This window comes from Neopsephotus bourkii, unplaced genomic scaffold (genome assembly GCF_033783945.1).
Source record: "Neopsephotus bourkii isolate Nb327-2 ecotype Australia unplaced genomic scaffold, CSIRO-AGI_Nbou_v1 NB_168, whole genome shotgun sequence".
In the NCBI taxonomy this organism is placed as follows: domain Eukaryota; kingdom Metazoa; phylum Chordata; class Aves; order Psittaciformes; family Psittacidae; genus Neopsephotus; species Neopsephotus bourkii.
The window spans coordinates 82,185-102,669 of NW_026900684.1; the positions used below are offsets into that span (position 1 = coordinate 82,185).

Genomic DNA, 20,485 nt, shown 5'->3' on the forward strand with positions numbered 1-20,485 from the left:
TACAGAGACCTCATTTTCCATTGGTTAACGCTGGAATTTGTCACTCTGCAGGAAACATGCAACATTTTAAATCAAAGCAGTCACCCAGTGTATTTTTCTAATAGATCCTGTGGGTATGTGAGCAGAGCCATGTGGCACAGACCCAGGGTGCAGTTGACGTAAATTATTTCTGAAACTCAATGAGCTGCGAGCACAGAAACAGAAGTATCAAAGCTTCATCTTCAAAATACAGGTCTTTGCCACTGGAGTCACCGACAGTGTCCCCAGAGGTGGAGGGTGACTCAGACATGCACAGAGGTGGACCAGCCCCCATGTCCAGGTACACAGTCCCAGAGCTTTGTGGAAAAAAATCTGTCTGATTGCTGAAGAAAAGCAGGTGCTTCCCTGACGCCATTCACTAAAAGTAACAAGTGGAAAACAGAAAGTTTGTTCCAAGGCAAAATGTTTTTGTTTATGGAAGCAGCAGAGAAGTAGCGGAGAAGGAGAGATGACATGGCAAACTCACAAAGCAAGGGTGGCATTTGCCCTGTGAGCCTGAGCAAATGAGGAAATATTTCCCTCCACCTTGGGGAAATCTTCATTCTCTGTCTCTCAGCAACCAAAAGGCAACAAGTGTACGCAAGTGAGAGGAGGTTGGCACAGCACCAGCCTCTACATACAACTATTTGAAGAAACTTGTGAGTGCTGAAGAGAGAGAACCCCCTGAGGGCAAGCAATGATGGCAGCTGTGTGCAGGGTTACTTGAGAAATACCCACAAACTTTGTTCCCTTCATAATTTCAAAAAGGAAATAGATTTTATGTGTTGAAAGAAGAGTGCAAGGGTTAATCATTTTACAGATATAAATAACACGAGGTCCAGATCACTCTGCAAATACAGCTTCCAACTATGCCATTCCTTCATTTGCGGTAGTGTAATAAGACAATTCAGCACATCGCCAAGGTATTTGCGATACGCTGTCATCTCCAGCCAGCTTCTGAAGGGTTCCGTGGTGAGAAGGGAGACTTCACAAACTGATGCACTAACAATGTGCTGAGCTGCTCTCAGAGGAGCGTGCCAGGTCTCAGTGAAGTTAACAGGTTGCAGTCTTGGTTCCGTTCCCGGTCTTTTTTCTATCTCCTCTCTCAGCATTTTAACTCAGTTCTGGTCATATTTACCAGCTGATAGCTGCAAGTTCCAGAAAAGTGTAATCTTTCTGATGACCTGCCCAGTAACCTTACAAATCCTGAGCAATCACTGAGCTTCAAACAATCCAGTTAATGAACTATAAGTGCAATAAATCCTTTCTTTTTAGTTAGGACCTTGAAACATCATAATAAAGAGATTTATTCCTTTCTGCACTGCAGTGGTTTGTGGGGCATCATAGTTCAGCACTAATTCTCAGCATGGGCAAATCTCTGCCTCTTCTCCACATCTAAAAACTGGAAAATCAGACTGCAGTTGCTGCAGCCACCAGCAAGGGAAGAATTGGTGTGTATGTAGTGGAGGATACTGGTGTAGAAGATGCCTCCTCCTCATGCCTCATAGCTGGGATATAGCACTTTTGATGCCTACTTGCCTTTGCTGTCCCTTCCTTCTGGCAAAATACATGCTTTTCAGGACTATATGGAGCCTGGTCCTCTGAGACTAGAGCAATGAAAGGTCTTCCACCTCCCAGGTGAAGCTCTGTCCTCACTGCTGCTGCAGGGCTCCTCGTGACCAGCCCACCATTTTGGAGGACTATTTCTAACCTCATCCTGTTAACATGTGCTAAAAATCTGCTGAGGTACAAAGTGCAACTGGAAAAATTCAGAGACATTGGGAGCTATTAAACATGAAGGTGCTCCCTCTGAGATGCAAATCATTGCAGGCTAGATTGGTGATCTGAGAAAGTAACATTATGCATTTGCCTCTACTTCTGTGTTACTCACTACTGGCCATGGTCAGAGACAAGATAGGCTTGTGGTCTGACTCAGTACAGCTGTTCTGACAGCCTTATCTTGGATACAAATCCTGGATTTTTCCTTTTCTGATTTCTTTTTACTGTAATGTTTTGAGAAACTTCTAATGTAACTGAAATATCTCCTTGTCAAACCCAGTGTGTCTGCTTGCAGCATTCCCTGGTGCAGAACCAGCATCACTTTGCGCACAAAGCCCAGCTCCGTGCTCATGGTCCAGCGGCACTTGCTGCTTGGTAGCTCCTCCATCTAAGCTGAAACTGAGCCAGAGCAACTTCACCTCCACATGGCAGCTGAGCCAGAGCTGAGCTCTGCTGACTGCCTCTGAGACTGAGGTCTGAGAGAGGAGCTAGGAACAAGGACACAGCCACTGATGTTGTCTGTCACACTAGTGTGACTGCAGGCTCTGGGACAGGCTGTACATATATTTACATATATGGATGTGTGTGTATAAAAAGCATCCATCATAGCAGAGCCCTGATCTTGACTGGTACTCATTGCACTAAAAAATAAATGATAAAATATTAAGATCAAACAAACAAGTCTTGGAAATAAAACCAAGTGTGAAGGGAAAATGTAGAGAAATTAAGAAAGTTGCCAGAAAAAAGTACGCTGACATATATAAGCGCATAAGAAAAGTACATTAATAAATTGCTTCTGTACATACCTTACTGATGCGGTTCCCTATGGTTTATTTTTCTATTAAGTTATTTTAGACAGTAAATCAAGTTGGTTTTGACCATTCCTGGATTAGTTAGAGAAGGAAATAACAGATTATGGTAATCTTTCTCTAGAAGAGGTGCCTTTTAAAGTTATGTATGGTGCTCCAGAAACGCTGCAATGCCCTTCTCTTGTGAGAAAAAAGAGCTATGCTTTAGGATGAAAACACTGGAGGAGCATTGCTCAACTTTGCTGGTTTATAGGAATCTGTCAGGTCATGTTAATGTAGCACTATTCTTGAAACCGAAGCTTAAGTTGACACTGCCAACTTGAAATTGTGCCTGTGCCTGCAAATCGGGTAATTATCAAAGTGGCAAGTAATACACAATATGCTAAACAAAGCTGGCATATTTTTTCTTCTTATGAGGGAGCTATTCAGATTTATATTTTTTTTTGCTAAAAAGACCTTTGTGACAATATAAAACTGAAAGATTAGCAAGAGAAGCTAGTAAGAACAAATAGTGTGACAAAACCAGTTCAAAGGCAGTTCAAAAGGAATGCTAGAGATAGCATTTCAAAACTGTGCTATTGGGACTTGACTTCTTTTAGAGTTTTTCTCAACTAGAAATCATAACAACCTGATAGGGATCAAAGTTTGTAATGAAGCAAACCTTATGCTGTGATACAACTTTTTGATCTACATCACCTCACCCTTTAGAAAAATGGGTGACCTCTGCACCTCAAAATCCTTTTGATATGAGTATAGGAGATGAAAAATCTTTCAAAAAGGCTGTTTTCTGTTCAAAGCGGTTGTCAAGTGAAGTAAAAATCAGCCTAAATACTCTGTGTAGTCCCATTTTTCTAAGTTTTTCTTGTATGAATGTTGTGTTACTGCAAAACCCACATCACTCATTTTCTTGAGGCAGCATCCCATGCACTTATCAATATTTTCATAAAATTAGGTGTTTTTTCAAACTCTCCTGTCTTTTGATGTACCATAGGGACACTTAGGACTACAGTCACTGTGCCTGTTGAACTCATACTCATCTCTAACCAGATGATACTCATGGAAGAAAGGGAGGAGCCGGAAAGGAGCTGTTTGCATTTCGTTGGTCCTGTTCCTGTTTTTCACTACTGTTTGTTCTCAAAATCATTTAGAGAAATATTGGATCCTTAAATTGACCAAACCCATCACAATCTCATTCTCCTTCAAGCATATACATAGCATATATATATATATATCTTCTGACTTAGTCCAGAACTGTAGCAACCACCTGCTCTGCTTATGCCACCAACACAGCTCAAGCCTCAGCACTAGTTTTGTCACAAAGGGGTAAGCATTGCCCTCTTCTTTCTCTTGACTCAATTTTTGTTTGTCCCTGGTCCAGTAAATGGGAATGTGTTTCTGTCTGAAAACAGACAAACGGAGGAAGTCTCAGGATGTGGCTGTCTGTTGCAATCGCTTGAAAGCGAGTCAGAGCAACTGCATCATTGCACAAAGTAGTAAACAAGCCCAACTGGAGTAGGAGTTGAGATAACCCTGGTGTTTGGTGTCAGCTCTCGAGCTGGGGAGAGTCAACACACAGCAGGGACATTTGTCATCCTTCTCTCTTTTTGCTTTGAGAAAAAAATGGGAAAAGGAAACTCATAAAGAGACATGGGAGATGAGAACCTGTCAGTGTTTTAAACAGATTTTTCTAGTTTACAATTTGGGTCTTCTTAATTTTTTCAAAAAATAATGGTTTTCTTGGAGAAAATTGAAACAACTCCCACAAGCTCCTCTTAAAATTTTCCTATAAAAAGTGGTGACTTGTTTTGACTGGCTGAACCTTTTTCATTTATGCTAGCAGCTGCCAGAAGCCCATTTAGAGAACATGTTTTGCACTGCTAACCAGAGAGGGATTTTGGATGAAAGACGCCTTACTGAGCTACATCCACCATCCTGAGTTTCTTCTATAGTGATGCTGAAAGTGAACCTCTGATATGAGGTAATGTACATACGGTTATAGCACATTGAAGTTTTTTAACCACCTTAAAATGAGTTTTGGGAACAGTGATCTTCACCAAGGCCCAGGTAGTATGGCCAAGCAGAAAGATTTTTTACATATGATATCCAGAGGTATGGATTTTGACCAAATGCTTACGGAGTCTCTGATTAATTCTCATGTAGTTAGTACAATGATTTTTATTTTTTTTTATGTCTGGGAAAAAGCAATGCTTGCCAAAACATGCTATTGTGTCTAATTATTTTTCAATATTAAAAGCTACTGTAGTAATGTCACTAGTGAGTAATGTTACTCACTACTTACTTTAGTTATCTTACCACTGTAAACCAAGAGAAACCCCACACACTTCAGCATGCTTGACTACTCTGCTGCACCATCCCTGTGCTTCTGGGATGTTACCATCAGCAGAATTTGGTGACAGGAGGGAGAAGAAGGCATGGTGGTGGATCACCTGCCTACAGCAGGCATAGGCATCCTGATGAATTTAAGATATTTATTGACCCAGTTGTCCTCAGGACCTCTAAATTCTGATAGCTGTCTGGTGATTGCAGAAGATTCTTTATCTGTATCCTTCCTCCACACGATAGCAGCAAATGCAGTGTCTCCACCAGATGCAGTGTACAACCTCTTTGAAGAGCACCAGATGTTTCTAGTGTGATACACTTCGCACTCAGAGAGCATCAGCCCAGTTGCTCTGCAGGGAGCAAGGGATTGGCTCAGTCCACCAGTTCAGAAGCAGGGGCCAGGGATTTTCTGCACTTTTTTTGGAGTATGTTTGTCTCTGCCCATGGCAGGGGGGTTGGAACTAGATGATCTTAAGGTCCTTTCCAACCCTGACTGTTCTATGATTCTATGTGTGTTAGGCAGATATCCACTGCCTGTGAACAGAAAGTAGAGTAATGGAAGACACTATGTAAAGGAAGGAAAGAAGCAGTAACTGAAGGCAGCCCTTGCAGGGCTGTGGAATGATTCCATGAATCTCTGAATCTGCTTTCTGAAATCCACACCCCTTCAGGGTCGTGAGCTGGCACATTAGGTTGGCTTCAGACAGCAAAGGAACTCCAGGCCCCACCACTCTGTGCATTGCCACTGAGGGGCAGCCTGTGTGTCCTACGAGCTCTGAACCACCAGCTTTGCACACAGTGCAATCCCATTGTGTTTCTTCCAGAGGCGCCTCTAACTCCCCAGGGACAGGAGCTGATTTTGGACGGCATGCAAGAGTGCTTGAAATGCCTGTGTAGATTCTGCTGCTCTGTTGTGAGAGGTTGAGGAATCTAAGGGCATGGTCAACTTCTTGAGATTTAGGAAACAGTCTGGTATTTAAACTAGAGTAAAAACAAATGTTCCCTGCAAGAGCAGATGAGGATGCAGTGTTTCACTTCCTGGAATTTAGGGCTGGCAAAGACGGGAAGCCTTTTAATTCATATCATATCAAGGTCTTCTGCACATTCCTTCTGAATGGGAGATTCTGGAAGTGGAAAGTTGGCTCTGTTTTTTATGTTTTTCCAAAACAAAGGCCTTCGGTGGCATTCTTGACATAGATTGAATGGGTGAAACAAAACCACTTGAATTTTTTCTTAGAACCTTACCTGTAGGACACTGATTTTCCTGAGAGACATCTAACAGAACTGTGTATATACGGCTTGTTACATATAACATTGTCCTCAGAGGTTTCCTGTTTTACCATTTAAGTTTTCCAAAAATGAAGAACATCATTGGTGATCACTGTGACTTCAAAGAAAACAGGCTCCTTCTCTTGGTCCTGTTCTTCGCTCAGTGTAACTTTGTGGATTTCAACAGTTATCCCTCATTTACACCAGCAAAGTCACTCCATCTGCAAAGTGACTCATCCTTTTCACCTATACAACTGGCCCTAAACACGAGCTCATCCATTTAATTTACTTGGTCAAACCCAGTCTCCTGGACTATAACTTTAACAGGTATTTCATGTGTGATATACGTAGTCTCAAAAGGTTTCCAGGCTAATACGAATGGAAATGGTATGCAGTCTAAACTTACACCTTTGTAGCCCTGTAGCTGCTTAATGTGAATTGCTAACAAACAGGGACAAAACAGTCACTTCTGGAACGTTTTAACATCTGTAGACATCTGAAAGCTTTTCTCCCTGAAGAATACTTCACCACAGCCTACTTTTCGTTTGACTTCTGTGGTTTCTGCTTTCTGCTGTGGCTCCTGGAGATGCTGCAGGAGTCGCAGAGCCAGTGAAGCTGTGGAGCTGGGCAGAAGGAGCCCATGGTGTCTGTGCTTATAGCTGCTGCTCACTTTATTTTTGCTTCTGGGTGGGAAGCCAATAGTTGTTTTTAATCCCAATTTGAATGTGTTTTAGAGTCTGGCTCTCTTCTTGTGTAACACTGTAATGCTGAGATATTCTGGGACACTTTTACTAACCATGGCAGAGATGCATTCCTGAAGACTGAAGCAAGGGTGCTTTTCAGTGCAGGGCCACATGTTTGAATGATTCCAGCTGGGAAACCCACTCTCTCTGGTGGTCTGATGGAGCCCAGGTTTACTGACCTTCATAAAACTGTGCCACCCACTGCAGTAAGGCCCCCTCCATGCCACACACATCCCTCTTGCTCTGTGTAGCCCAGTGATCTAGGACTTCATACTTGCTTCTCCTGGGTTTGGGCAGGCAGAGCAGTCTAGATGCAAGGATGGCAGCGAGGAGAAGGAAGGAAATGAAGCTACCAATTAATGAGTTTTCTTCACTCAAACTCCACTAGACCTTTGAGAAATCCAACTTTTTTTTGCTGTTGTTGTTTTTAAAGCAAATTTGTTGCATCCTTAATTCCAAATAATCCCCGCTGCGGAAATCGGGTGAAACATCCTCTGCTGTGGTCCTGCTTCTCTCCTACTCTTCAGAATAATTGAGGGGTGATGTTTACACAAGGTGACTGCCTACCCTAGGTCCTCTTGTCCCCCTTATCTCCATTCAGATGCTAATGATGGTTTAAACCAATGTTTGCAATTCACAAGCCTAAAGCAAAGCTAGGCAGAAGGTCTGCAGACAGTACAGGAGCTAGCTATTTTCAACTCCCCTTCTCTCCTAAGTCAATATTGGGATAGGCAGCAGTGAAAAAACCCAACATACGGAGAAGGAATTTGAAGGCGGGAGAGCTTCAGAAGCCATCAGAACAAGCAGCCCCACAGGGCAAAGGGCAGTGGGAGAGGCATTGGCAGGTGCTAAGTGGGCTGGGGACCATTTGTCTCCCAGAGAAAAGAAAGGCGCTGGACTCATCAGATATTTACAATGGTTTCTGTACACTCAAACTGTCTAACTACCTATAAATTTTCACCTCCTGTAAGCAGAACTGTGTGTCTCCAACTTCCCTGTTAACAGCAGAGTCTACGGTTATACACCCAAGAACTGTTTTGATCAGCCCTCATCTGTACAGCTGCTGAGGTTTCTGTAGTAAAGCTTTTCCTCAAACCCTTCTTCTTGTCGAGTTGACTAAACCCTACTTCTGTTTTGGTAAAAAAATAATCAGAGCAGGCTTCGTAGGTTCATCCAGACCACCAGAGAGTCTGTTTTCAGCTTTCTGAATGAAAGCTTCCCAATAAAATTTCATAGAGGTACGGATTTAAATAATACCTTTTCCTTAGTGTAGTGTAAAACACATTGGGAGAAAAATAACTGAGAAGAGAAAACATAAGTTTGGTGATGGATAGGAATTGCAAGAATTGATTTGGATTTACTTTGGCTCTACAAATGTTTTCTCCTATCACAAAGAAAGAGGGAAAAGTAATTCTGTATTCTCTTGACAATGAGGAGAGCACATTTGTATTCCATTTGATTATGAAAATAGAAAATAGGGATGAACTGACTTGTTCCTACTCTATTCCTTCCTTGTGGTGTCCTTGACTGATGGACAAAGAGAGCCCGCAAAGAGCACTGTTCTGGTTTGGCTGGGTTTTGTATCCTTGCCAGTATTCCTTCAGCACTTAGCCTGTTAATGTGGGACAAAGGAAGCAAAACATGGATGGGAATAAGGGCGAGGAAGGTGAGCGATTATCCCACGATTCCCTTTCTCTGAGAGGAACCCCAAATGGGTAAAATCAGAATGGGCCCCACCTTCCAAGCTCTTGCAATACAGGTCCTTCAAGTGTTGTAAGCGTGGGCTCTCCTGTTTGCTTCCTGAATCTCTTTGATGCACCTGCACAGGGCAGAGGAAGGATGGTGGATAAGCTCAGCAAGGCAGGAGGTTGGGGCATGGTGTGTGTCTCACTGCCCCCTAACTCTACAAACCTGCTGACAAACAGCTTAAAAGATTGCTCTGTGAAAGAGTCAGCTGTACCATGATGTCTTTCTTCACTAATTCAGCAATGAGTCCTCCAGCAAAAAGAAGGCGGACAAGGTTTAATTTTCCTGTACTTTTGAAATAAGAAACAAGTTTTGACTCCTCCTACATCACTTAAAAGGAGCAAAACACATTTTCCAAGTGTATATTCTCCATACATCACAAGGAATCAAAGACAGCTGTTTCTCCCCTCCTTTTTGCCCTATCCTAAAGAAAGATCTGTTTAACCTGTGATGAAAGTCTGGGACCACTCAAGACAATGACAAACATCCTTGTGATTTTGTTGGGGTTGAATGCCAAACCTGGGAAAGTTGGCCAACATCTTCTTACCAATTACAATCGAATTATGGTGAAATAGTTTCTATCAGAGACATGGGCCTAACAAATAAAGTGAAATCAGACACAGAAGCTATCAAAGGGCATCTTGCCCTCTGATTGATGGGAGCTAGAAAAATGTGCAGTAATTTATGGATCTTCAGTTTTTCAGCATTTCTTTAGGGACTCCTTTCAGAGCTTGCTTCCCAGGTATACTAAGCAACTGCCTTTTGAAAATTGCTCCCTCTTAGCGTGTTGAGTTTAGCAGTCAGATAACAAGATTTACACCATGAAAAATTCTTGACTAGAAAGATATAAATCCAGGTTCATGGCAATGACTGTGTTGTGGCTAGGACAGTGAAATTCCCCAGCAGGAGGAAGCTTGTGACTGTCACAGCAGAAGTAGTACCATTTTAATGGATATTTTGTTTGTTCTTTGGACAGTGTCCTGAAAAATGGTAAGTTTATGTGCATAACGTATGTTAAACACAGTTGGTTATCAAGGGTTAACTTGCTGAGTGGAACCAAAGTGAAAGTTTTAAAATACTGCTGCCATGGAGAACAAATGCCTTCAAAGCCCCTATAGCATATGTTATTTAAAAGAGCACTGAAACAATGTCCTGGTTTTAATTATTTTTCTTCACAGTACTTCTCTAACTTTACTGCCAAAGAAAAGACTCCCAGAGCCAATTTTTAATCTTAATTATACCAGATTGAATCTGGAATATTTCCCTTGAAGTTAGTTACACCAGATTTACACAAATCAGAATCTGGCTCAGTTTCCACATTAGTCTCTTTCTCAAAATATAATTTAGCTCGAAAAACAAGGTACCTGACTAAACCAGCCAGCACTCCAAGGTTCAAAACCTATCTACATGCTGCCGTATGCCCTGTTCTGGAGCTGTGCCAGAGCTGCTCTGTCTGAGCTAAGTCTCAGCTGTAGGTTCACATCCATGGCTGCAGGGAAGGGACCTATATCTGCATTTTCCTCTTATCTCAATTTCTCAACTTCCTTGCTCAAGTGAAGTGCGTATAACGGAGTCCTCTAAAGGACTGTCAACAGCAGAAGGCAAATAAACACATAACTGAAACAGAAAGGGCTCCCTGCAGAATTAGATGATGTGCAGACTGGAACCTGGTGACCTCAGACAAAAGGAAAAGCACAAACAGTCTTTTGTAGAAGCGACAGAAAAGAGAGGAACAGATTTCCTTGGCTTCTCAGTGTGTCAGTCCCTCCTGTCTCCCAGCGAAAGAAAGAAAACTGAACACGTGGGCTTCACGCACTGGCACTCTTGGTATGGCTCTAGGTGTGACTGGTGCCTGCTCAATTCCTTTCATCACAGATTAGGGTTGCAGAAATAACTTCAGTCTCATGTTTGCGTACAGGAAGCACACAGCGCCACAAGGAGAATGACAGTGTGATTTACGCCTCCTGCCAAAGCACCTCCAGGACAACCTTGGTAAATAAAAGTAAAATGAATGATTGACTGCAGTAATTAAGAGGAACAACTAAACCTTTTTCCAGATCTGGAGCTTGTTGTTGACTGTGCCAACATGGATGCTGGTTCTTGGAATCCCTAGTGGTGGATTAGGGCTGGACCTGTTTTGGAAATATTGGGTGAAACATGTAACCTACAATGTCTCCACACAAACCCCAATCCTGCAAGCTTTTAGGAGGCATTGAAGGCTTTCCCTCTTCTTTAACCTTGGGCTACTTATAATCTCTTTATGCCACAGAAATAGAGGGATAGTGGGTTTATTTATTTATTTTTATTTTTTTTTGTGATGGCAGTTTGGAGCATGAAACATCCAGGGAGGAAGATCTTCCATCTTCCTTCTAGAAAGTCAATTACGATTCAGAACCCTTGGCCACAGCTCCAGTTATTCTGTAGAAAATCATCCTGAAGGGATGTGCTGTTGATCACCAAGCATCAGAAAACCTGTTGTGGTGGAGCTCAGGAATTCAGGGTAGTCAGTGAGCAGACATGTTGGGTCTCTCCTGAGCTTGGCACTTTGCGATGATCAGCCTACCTTGGCCCTTCTGCCCCCATGGGAGGGATGTATGCTGAACACGCTCAGCCCAGGCACATGTGTAAGACTGACACAGATCACGGATGGCCCATGCCCCTCATGTCCAGGGTGGGCTCCACATCAGCCAGCTGCCCCGTGCAGAACTGAGAGCTGGATCCCCAAGCACAGCAGCCTGAGGGGACAAAGCTGGTACTAAAAGTAAATAGATGCAGAATCGAAGCAGCCTGGTCTGGCTCTGTTTTTGTCCTGCTGTAATCCATTAATTGCTGCAGCTTGAAAGAACAAAGGCAGAGATAATAGTCTCGGGAGTTATGAGCCGAAATCAAACCTGGGCTGAATCAGCAGAGGAGGGCCTTTGATTTCAGAGGGAAAACTCATTTGTGGCACGGGAGGAATCGCGCTCTTTGCTTTACTTACAGCACGCCACATCCCCCTAGCTGCTGAGCCCGGCCCACGGCAGCCCGGGAGGGCTGGACCTGCGGGGATGGAGCCTGGAGCCCTCGGATTCTCGGCGACGGCAGGAGGTCCCCGCTTCACCACTCTCCCCGGGCCCTGTCGATGCATTAATTAACCACGTTGACACCCAAGGCTGGCGAGACTCGCCGCTCCCGCGGGCTCCGGTGCCCTCTAGCGTCGCGGGCGGCGGCCGCGCTGCCCTGGCACCCCGGTCCACAGCAAGGGGCACCCCGAGGCTTTCCCGCCCCGTCGGTGCCGTGGCGCACCCGGGATCTCCGCTCCGGGGGCTGGGGGCGGGGGCATAGCGCCTAAGGAGCCGGTGAAGGGCTACCGGAAGGAGCCACCCGTTATCCCCTTGCCTTACCTCACCCCTAACTACTTCTGGACCAGAGCAGCCTGTTTATTCTGCTCCAGTCAAAAAGCCCAGGCTGGAGCACAAGGGAAAACAAAGCCTGTTTTTCAAAAACTAAGGCTTCCGCGGCTGTTCTGGCATCTTTTAATGTCAAGAGCCAAACGCAACAATGAAAGCAAAACAGCTCGACGTCGTGGCAGCAGCGGCCTCAGCAGGAAAAACGACGGGCATAGGAAACTACCTTAACCAAACATGTGGGAATCAAAATAGAGCTTAGTGAGGGCAGGCTGGGCAACGTTAATTTCTTTTGTCTGGCTCCCTGTTCTCCCGCTGACACGGGATCCCTGCTATTCAGAGCCAAATTCTGTTGAACAAACAAAATGAGAGAATCTGGTGTTGTGGAAAGAGGGAGAGGAAAAAAAATCTGGTAGGACTGCAGATGCACACAGGGCCCTCCTGCGGGCAGCGCACATCTCTGATGGGCTGAGGGGCTTCGCGATCCCTTGACTTACTCCCCTATTGCCTCAGGAAGCCTCACCACCGTGCTCCTCTCGCTCCGGAATAGATGGGAGCACAGAATTATAGCACCACATGACGAGAGGCCTCCCTGCTTTCTCTCTGTAGCTGGGGTTTGAGGGGTATCTGTTCCAGGTTGCAGCTGCTCTTTACCATGCAGGAGGAGTTCCAGGTTTGCAGGTAGAAAGCGTGAGCAGGCGGCAGCCGACCCCCGCACAGTGCATCGCTGCTGCAACGTGGGCAATCTAATCAAACGCAGACCTGCTTTCTCACTGAGACAAAAGGCTGCGGCCCCACAGCGGGGCTTCTCGAGGACCAGAGCCGGGCACCCCCTCTCACAGGCCCCCACCTCTCAGCAGGCCTCTCGGGGGTCCTTATGAACCACCTATTAGGCTGCCGAATAGGCTGAGCCAGCAGAAAGCTGCCCGGGTCACCCCTGGGAGAGAGCTGCAGGAAAGGGCTCGTTACTAGCAGCAAACTGGGGCTCCTCCGGGGGATGGAAGGGTCCGGGAGCGGGGTGAGTAGCCCTGCAAAAACCCTCCCCGTCAGATCCTGCTGCCCGGACCCCGCAGGCGCTGAGGGACCGGGGAGGGACCCCTGTTGCGGGGTTAGGGGAGCAGGTCGGGAGCATTAACAGGCGAGAGCAGCTCCATCCCGGGCGCTGCAGTGTTTCTTAAGCTGTGCAGCTTCCATCTGTTGCCGCGCAAACACGCGCTAGTGGGATGCCTTGTGCTCCAGCCCTTCGGGGGAGGGGAAGGCGGGAGGAGAGGAGAGGGGGCCGCAGTGGTAGACCTCCCCCCACCCCCAGCCTGTCCTCTAGCTAACCCCAAGCCCCCCGCGCCTCCCTGGACAGGACCCCCAGCGCCACACGGGGCGGGGGGTAGGGCTCAGCAGCCGTCCTGGAGGGTTTATTTTAACTACCACCTCCTCTGAGCGGGACCAATCCACAGGCACCGCCGGCTCTGCGGAGGGAGATCTGGCCGGCGGCTCCCCGGCGCCCGGCCCTTAGCGCGGGGAAGTCACGTCGGGAAAGGTGTCACCACTCCCTGGCCCTCGGAACACCGCCGTCCCGGTGCCCGCAACGCCAGCCTGGCCTGGCCGGGCCGGGCAGAGCCGGGCAGGAAGCTTTGCCAGTGTCCCAGTGTGTAATTTTTGTGTTTTCGCTGGCTCCTGTGAGATCCCACGTGGAAGCCGTTAACGACCTCTCGATAATGATCACGACAAAGGCATTATTCAAATGAGGCAGGTAATTGTAACCAGAAGGCGCCTCCTCCCCTTCCCTTTTGCTCCTTTCTTTTGGCAAGAATAACTCCGCACTGCATCCCAACCCGACGGTGCTTCGCCAGAAATCACCTCCACCGCCCCTCACGTTAAACCAGACACGTTCACGCCGGTAAATAACGGCCCGAGCCCTGCAGGATCCTCTCGGAGCTCGCAGGCAGTTGCTGCCGCTGGTCTGAACCGCACGTCTTGGTGGGGTTTCAATCTGCCGGAGCCCACAGCTCCGACCCAAGTCGCGACAGGGCTTCCCCCTCCACAAACTCGGGGGTTCAGGCTGGGTAGGCTAGCTCGCCCCCCAGGTAGAGAGCTCCAGTGTGCGGTGGTGGTTGGGTTGTGTTTTTTCCCTCCCCCCCTTTTTTTTTTGCCATGCTTTTGATTCACTGGGAGCCTGTTGTTTATTCACAAGCATTACGGTATCCTGTTAGCATTCCGACCAGGGGCTGCTCACAGATCTGACTCCAATGATTTCCTGGACGAACATGTGGAAGCAATAGCGGGGCTGAGCGCTCACCCGAGCCGAGGATGCACTAGCGGAGGGTGCGCAAAGGACCGGGGCCGCCGCCGGGACCCGGCCAGCCCAGCCTGGCCCGCTGTTCAGGGGAGTAGGTTCTTTATGCCCGCATTTCCTTCGGGGCATCTTCTCTTCAGAGGCTTAATTCTCTTCCTCTTAGGAAAAGAGAAAACCCGTCAGATCCTGGCGCTTGACTTCCAGAACAAACTTTTGTTTAATACTAAAATTTAAAAAAGAGGTGCGGGGGGTGGGTGCCAGACTGGGGAGGGGAGGAAGCGGGAGCAGCCGGGGAGCAGCTCCCGGGCCGGTGCCCTCCCCAGGAGGCAGGCGAGCAGGGTCTCCCTTGCTGCTCCTTTCCTGGGGCTGCACTGCCCCCTCTCCCACAGCCGCCGCATCGCCCCGCCGGACCCGCTCGCCTCTCCGCACAGAGCCTGCAGCAGCAGGGCTGCCAGGACAGCTGCTCCGGCCACCCCTTATCGCCAGCTGATAGCGAGGGCCAGCAAAGCAGAGATACCCGGTGCTGGCTCCCCTGCGGGGATCAAAGCTCCGTCTGGAGCGCTTTCAAATCGGAGGGACTCGGACGTGCGCTGCCCTCGCTTCCTCAGGCATCGCCGGTACTCGCCCTGTCCCGGATGGGACATCCAAGAAGTTTCTTTGCTCTGGTCAAAGCAAAAGTAGAACGAAAGGGAAGAGCTTTCTCGGTCCCGTCGGAGCAGCGGGGTTTGGGCGGGTTGGCTCCTGGCGAAGATTACCTTTCGTTGTGTCTTTCATTCATAAGTGTTAGTGATTCGTCTCTCACCCTCTCTCTCAGTGCCTCCTGCTCCTGGCGGGCTCACGGCCGTCCATCCAGTTCTCTAGCCCAAGCCCAAGCTCAGTGTTGTACAAAGGACACGAGGAAGCTGCAAATTCGTTTCCAGATCAAACTCCCCATCCATAACCTCACGCTGTGCCCGTGGACACCGAGCCCTGAAGCGTCTGAGGAGGGAAGGCTCATTCATGAAATTGGGAGCACTTGGAGTTTTCATGGAAGTTTTTGGGGTTGGTTCTATTTTTTATTATTATTTTGTATTTTCTCCCCTGCAGAGCAAGCCCCCCCGCTCCCCCCTGCCTCCCCCTCGCCCCTGCCATATGGCCAGCCTCCCCCTCCCCTGCGAGGCTGGTGAAATCTGGAGGCAGAGACTGGCCCCCCTGCCTACGTAAGAGCCTCCCGTCGGCGCGCCCGCCTCCGGCCGCCGGGCTGGGGGCGCCGGGAGAGCCAGGGCGGCTCTTATTCTGAAGGGGCCGGAGGGGGGCTTCATTTCCTGACAGCTATTTACTTAAAGCAAATGATTAGTTTTGGAAGGATGGACTATAACATTGAATCAATTACGGGACGTGGTTTGTGAGACCATTACAGTCGGATCGGGAGGGAGGGCGAGCGGGAGGGAAAGAGCGCGCCTGAGCGGGGAAAGTCACAAAAGACGTGGACATATTTTGGATATTTTACAATCTGCGGGATTGGGGCTGAGGATTATAAAGGAGAAGGTAAGAGGTGAGGGGCAGTTTCCCCACCTTTTCCTTTCTTTCTTTCTTTCTTTCTTTCACGTTTTCTCCCGCTTTTTTCCCCTCCTCATTTATTCCTTCCCTCTTTATTTACTTGTTGCTGTTTCTTTTGGTTTGTGTTTATTCTTTTTCTTTCATTTCCCCCCTTTTTCTCTGTGTTCTGAGCAGGGCGGGGGGCTCCTTCCCGCGGGACGGAGGGGAGCTGGGAGTCGGGAGCGGGTGCTGCGCGGGCCGTCGGGGCGCGGCGGCAAGCAGCGCGGGCAGCACTAATGACAAACACATTGGAGCGGCGGGGCCACCGCTCCGCATTCCCGCCGCGGGGGCGGGAGCGACCCGCCGGGACTCCGCGGGCAACGGTAGTGCCTGCCCGAGGGGGACCCGGCGGGATGCGCACCGACAGAGTGAGTGGCTCCCCTTCTTCCCGCATCCCTTGCTTCCTTCACCCCATTGCTCGCCCCCGTCCCTTCCCCCACCCTTTGTTTTTCACCACCTTGCCTTCCCCACATCCCCCTTCCCACTTCATTCCCTCTGACCCGGTGGGAGCCGAAAATGCCCCTAGATCCCAGGTGGGGATCTGGACTCAACCCCTCAAGGCAAGCCGATCTCTATCCCTGCGCGCCCCGTCTTTTTTACACTTCTCGGCGGAAGGGAAGATGCTGAGTTTAGGCAGGACGGATACCTGGAGCCTTTCCAGTTTACAGCCTCTCCTCGCCACCGAAACGGCAGCCCTGCCACAGCCCCGCCGAACTGCCCGACCCCACTGTCTCCTGTTCCAGGGAGGGCAAACGCTTTGCGGCCGCCGTTTGGATTTTGTCAAGCGCGGCAAACTTGCCAGCCCCTGCCAGGCTGGGGTCCCCTGGAAAAGTCCTAGGAGCAAGTAGGAAATGGCTTTTTGGCCGTCCGCGGCATTGCTCAACATTTTTGGACGCGGATCCCGCAGCCCAGGAGCCGTTCCAGAGAACAGGACTTGGACAGCTTTTTCTGGAGCCAGCAGCGACAGATCAAGCGAGGCAGCAGCAGCAGCAGCTCCGGGGTGCAGCAGCCGGAGATGTGGCTTGTCCACATCCCGGTGGGAGGCGGCTGCGGGGCACCGGCGGGGCGATGCCCTGGTACCCCCGCACCAGGGACACCTTTCCAGCGCCCCTCGACGGCATTTTCGGACCATATCTTGCAAGTGTTCCAGCTCCCGGACGCTCCTCCGGGGCCCAGGTCTGCACGCCCGGGGCGGACAGGGCATCGCCCCATCCCTCATGGGGCCCGGCGGACCCGTCCTTAGTGCTGCGGACACGTCGCTCTTCCTTGGTCCAGCAGCTCCCAGCAGGGGCACAACGTTTGTTCCCTGCCGAGACTCCCGCCCCTCTCCAGACCCCGCGCCTTAGGGGTCCGTGCCTCGCCCGACGGAAAAAGCCGGAGAAGGAGCCTCGGGTGGCAGCTCCAACAGAGTTAGCCAGCCCCGGAGGGAAACACGGCTTCGCTCTGCCCCTCTTCATCTCCCCTACCCAGCTTTTCAGTTTTCTGGCTACTTCGCATTAAAAAAAAAAAAAGGGGGGGAAAAAAAGAAAAAAAGTATCGCTCCTTGGCAAGGGCTTTCCTATTGTTTCCCAGACAAGCAGCGAGGTGGCCAGGAGTTGCCATCTCTGCCAGGTTTGCTCGGTGTCCCGGGCAGCCTTTCGCTCGCAGCAGCTACAGCCACCCGGGCTCTGCCTCGGGGCCGTGGACCAAGGGGGAACCGCTCCCCGGGGGCTGCCTCTAGGGCTCCCCGCAGACAGACCGGGTTTGGCAAGCGCCTGCAGCCTGATGGGGGCTAGAGAGTGTAAACGTAACCCCCCCATCCCCATCCCACCCTGGTCGCTCTGGTTATAGGCTGCCCGCTGTCTCCCCGACGGGGTGCACCGGGAAAGGGAGGCGGCTTGTTATGCTCTCGGCACCTCCCGGGACTGATGCAGAGCCCAGTTGGGGTCCCGGCTCGGCTGCCTTAACTCTGTATCTCTAGATGGGGCAAGAGAAAGGATCAAAGCAAGGAGACAGGCATCAAAGGTTCTTCTGTCATCGGCTGATCAAAATCCGAACTGTGGCGGTCCGACTTTTAACTCTGGATCTGGAAACGCTAGGGAAATATCTCCCAGCAAGGGACTTCGGGTTTAGCTTCTAGTTAACAAAGACCATTTTAGAAAGGCCCTCAGCTAAGCAGCAGTTTAGCCAACCTCAAAGCTGGGGAGGGGGGGGGAAGTTTGCAGAAAAATGAGACTGCACAAAGCAGTGGGACTGGGATTCCACAAGCAAACCAGCTCTCCCAGCCTGCAGGCGCTCTCATGCTGCTTCAAAATGACACCCCTTGTTGTGGTACCCTTATCCAGGCACCAAGGGGCAGGAGGTGTGCCAGTCTGGCTGCCGCTGGGCACTGAGGCCATCCTCACTGTTATTTGCTTGTTGATGCATGGGAAATCTTCATGCAGCTGTGAGGGCAATATATAGGTATTAGGTTTCAAGAAAGCAGGAAGTAATAAATATTTTAATAAAATACCTCTCAGCAGTACTACAGTATCAAGCTAGTTTTCAAGGACAATGTACACAGGCAGAAAAAGCCTTGCACACTCCAGATCTTGCTGGTTACTTTGAGCAGTACCAGTTGGTCTAAAAAAGAGGGTGAAATATATAACCCTAGACAATCCTCTCCTCAGTTGCATCCTTAGCTTATTATGGCAATAATGTCACTATTTCTGCATCTGAACTCTGAAAATGTTGATAAAAGATGTTTGCTTTGCTTATTTTAGAGACCAAGGAATGAATTCTGAGAGGCTGTTTCTTCTGGTGGAGAAACAATCCTTCCTCTCCTTTCTCTCCCTCTTGCCTTGCCCTCCTGCTTGACTCATCTCTCTCAAGCCAATAAAGCTTTGCACAGGCACCCAAGGGAAAGGCTTGCAGCAGCTATGCTTCCAAGCTCTTGCAATCAACAGAGGTAGATTGTTTTTTTTCATGCAATGCTTCTGAGCATTGAGTTGGGATCTGAAGTGCTCTTTGATTTGATCCTGAGAACCTAAGCGAGATGTATTCCTTGCAAGTGCCAGTCTGTTTGTTTTCTCAGACAGCCTGGAAAACCCTTTTTGGACTAAGTGAGAAAATTTAGGCTTTGCAAATTTCCTCCCACATTAGCTCCTAGAGTGGTGGAGTCTGTCCTTGACGGTTAGGCTGAAGAATGGGGCTGACTAAAAGTCTCATTGGGTACCAGCCATCAATGTGTGCCCTGCAGAGCATGAAGCACTATGCAAGAGCCCAGCACTGGGCTAACCTTGGTCTTGGTGTGTAATTTTACTGCTTATAGCCTGTGCTGGATGCAAATAATTGCAAAGTGGTGTGGAACAAACCCCGCTTTAGGAGGGTACTTAAGCGTCAAGACATTTCCTTTTGTTGTTTGAGCCCTTCTCCAGGAGGGAGAGGAAACCTTCTGACTGATTTGTTAGTGCTGCAGGGCAGCCTTGCTTTTGCAGAGAACTGAGTTTGTAGGTTTGGAACTGAGAACCAAAAAGTGTTCATGAGGTCCTGTCTGAACACTTACATTCAGCTGGTGACATACACCACAAAGAGGGAATGTTCACCTCTTTTCTTGGGCTAGCCTTAGCTCTTCCTGGAAAAGATCAGTCTTCCCAGAAGGACAGGCTGCCACTCTGACAAAATCGCCACTGAAATTATCCAGCCCTCTCATAACAAGGATAATCACATCACTACGTGCCAAGATTTGCAATCTAACCACAGCCCTATCACTTATGTAAATATAGAATAATAGGGACCAGTTCGGTTTTATTATTATTTAAAAAATGATGAACTGGCATGAATTTAAAATATGAGAAATTTTGAATTTAAGTTGATCCAGGAGACCCAGTTTGGATTCCATCTGATACGTTGGAGAGTAGCGCTGCCTTCTGCGCAACATTGGTTCATTGCTGTGGATCAACATTGCCATCCTGTGGCCAAGAGGATGAACTGCTGGGTAGCTGGCAGGGAATGAGTTTGGTAGTCTCCATTCTGGTGGTAGGTGGGATAGTTTTCTGTCTTGAAAGCGATCTTTGTTTGATTTACAGCAGTATGAAAAGAATATATACAGCTTACTCTTCTTGGTGCATCGCCGTGCTTTCTCTCTAGATCACGTAGGACAATCACCCAGGAATATATATTTTTTGTTCCTAAACCTATATGTCCATTGGCTTTCTGGGTATTGATTTTGTCTTCTGTGGTGTGGTCAATGGTAGGAGGCCAGCGCTTGGCAGTGAGTGCTTGAGATTGACTCCTCACTGATAACAGTTCTTCAGATGTTATTTGCCTGTTTTTTTTATCACTTAACTGCCCAAGAAAGATACCAGGATTTCAGACAGATCCTTTCAAAACCCAGCAGCTGATGCAATGACTGTTTTATCCTGGACAATCAGCATTCCTTGTAGAGAGTTTGGCAAAACCCTCATAGCATCATCTAGCTTTCTCTATACAGGACTGTTTCTATTTAACTAGCAGTGTTTAAGGTATGCAAGGAATCCAGCTTGGCTCAATCATACACTGTATATGTGC

General features: G+C 48.4%; 1 protein-coding gene across 1 annotated transcript in view; it reads left to right on the top strand.

Moving 5' to 3' along the window:
• Nucleotides 1–15,778: 15,778 nt before the first annotated feature.
• PDGFRA (platelet derived growth factor receptor alpha) overlaps nucleotides 15,779–20,485 on the top strand; it is a 36,572-nt gene continuing 31,865 nt past the window's right edge. The window contains exon 1 of the mRNA XM_061370397.1: nucleotides 15,779–15,907. The gene's annotated coding sequence lies outside the window, so the exon portion shown is untranslated. The remainder of the gene's footprint in view (nucleotides 15,908–20,485) is intronic.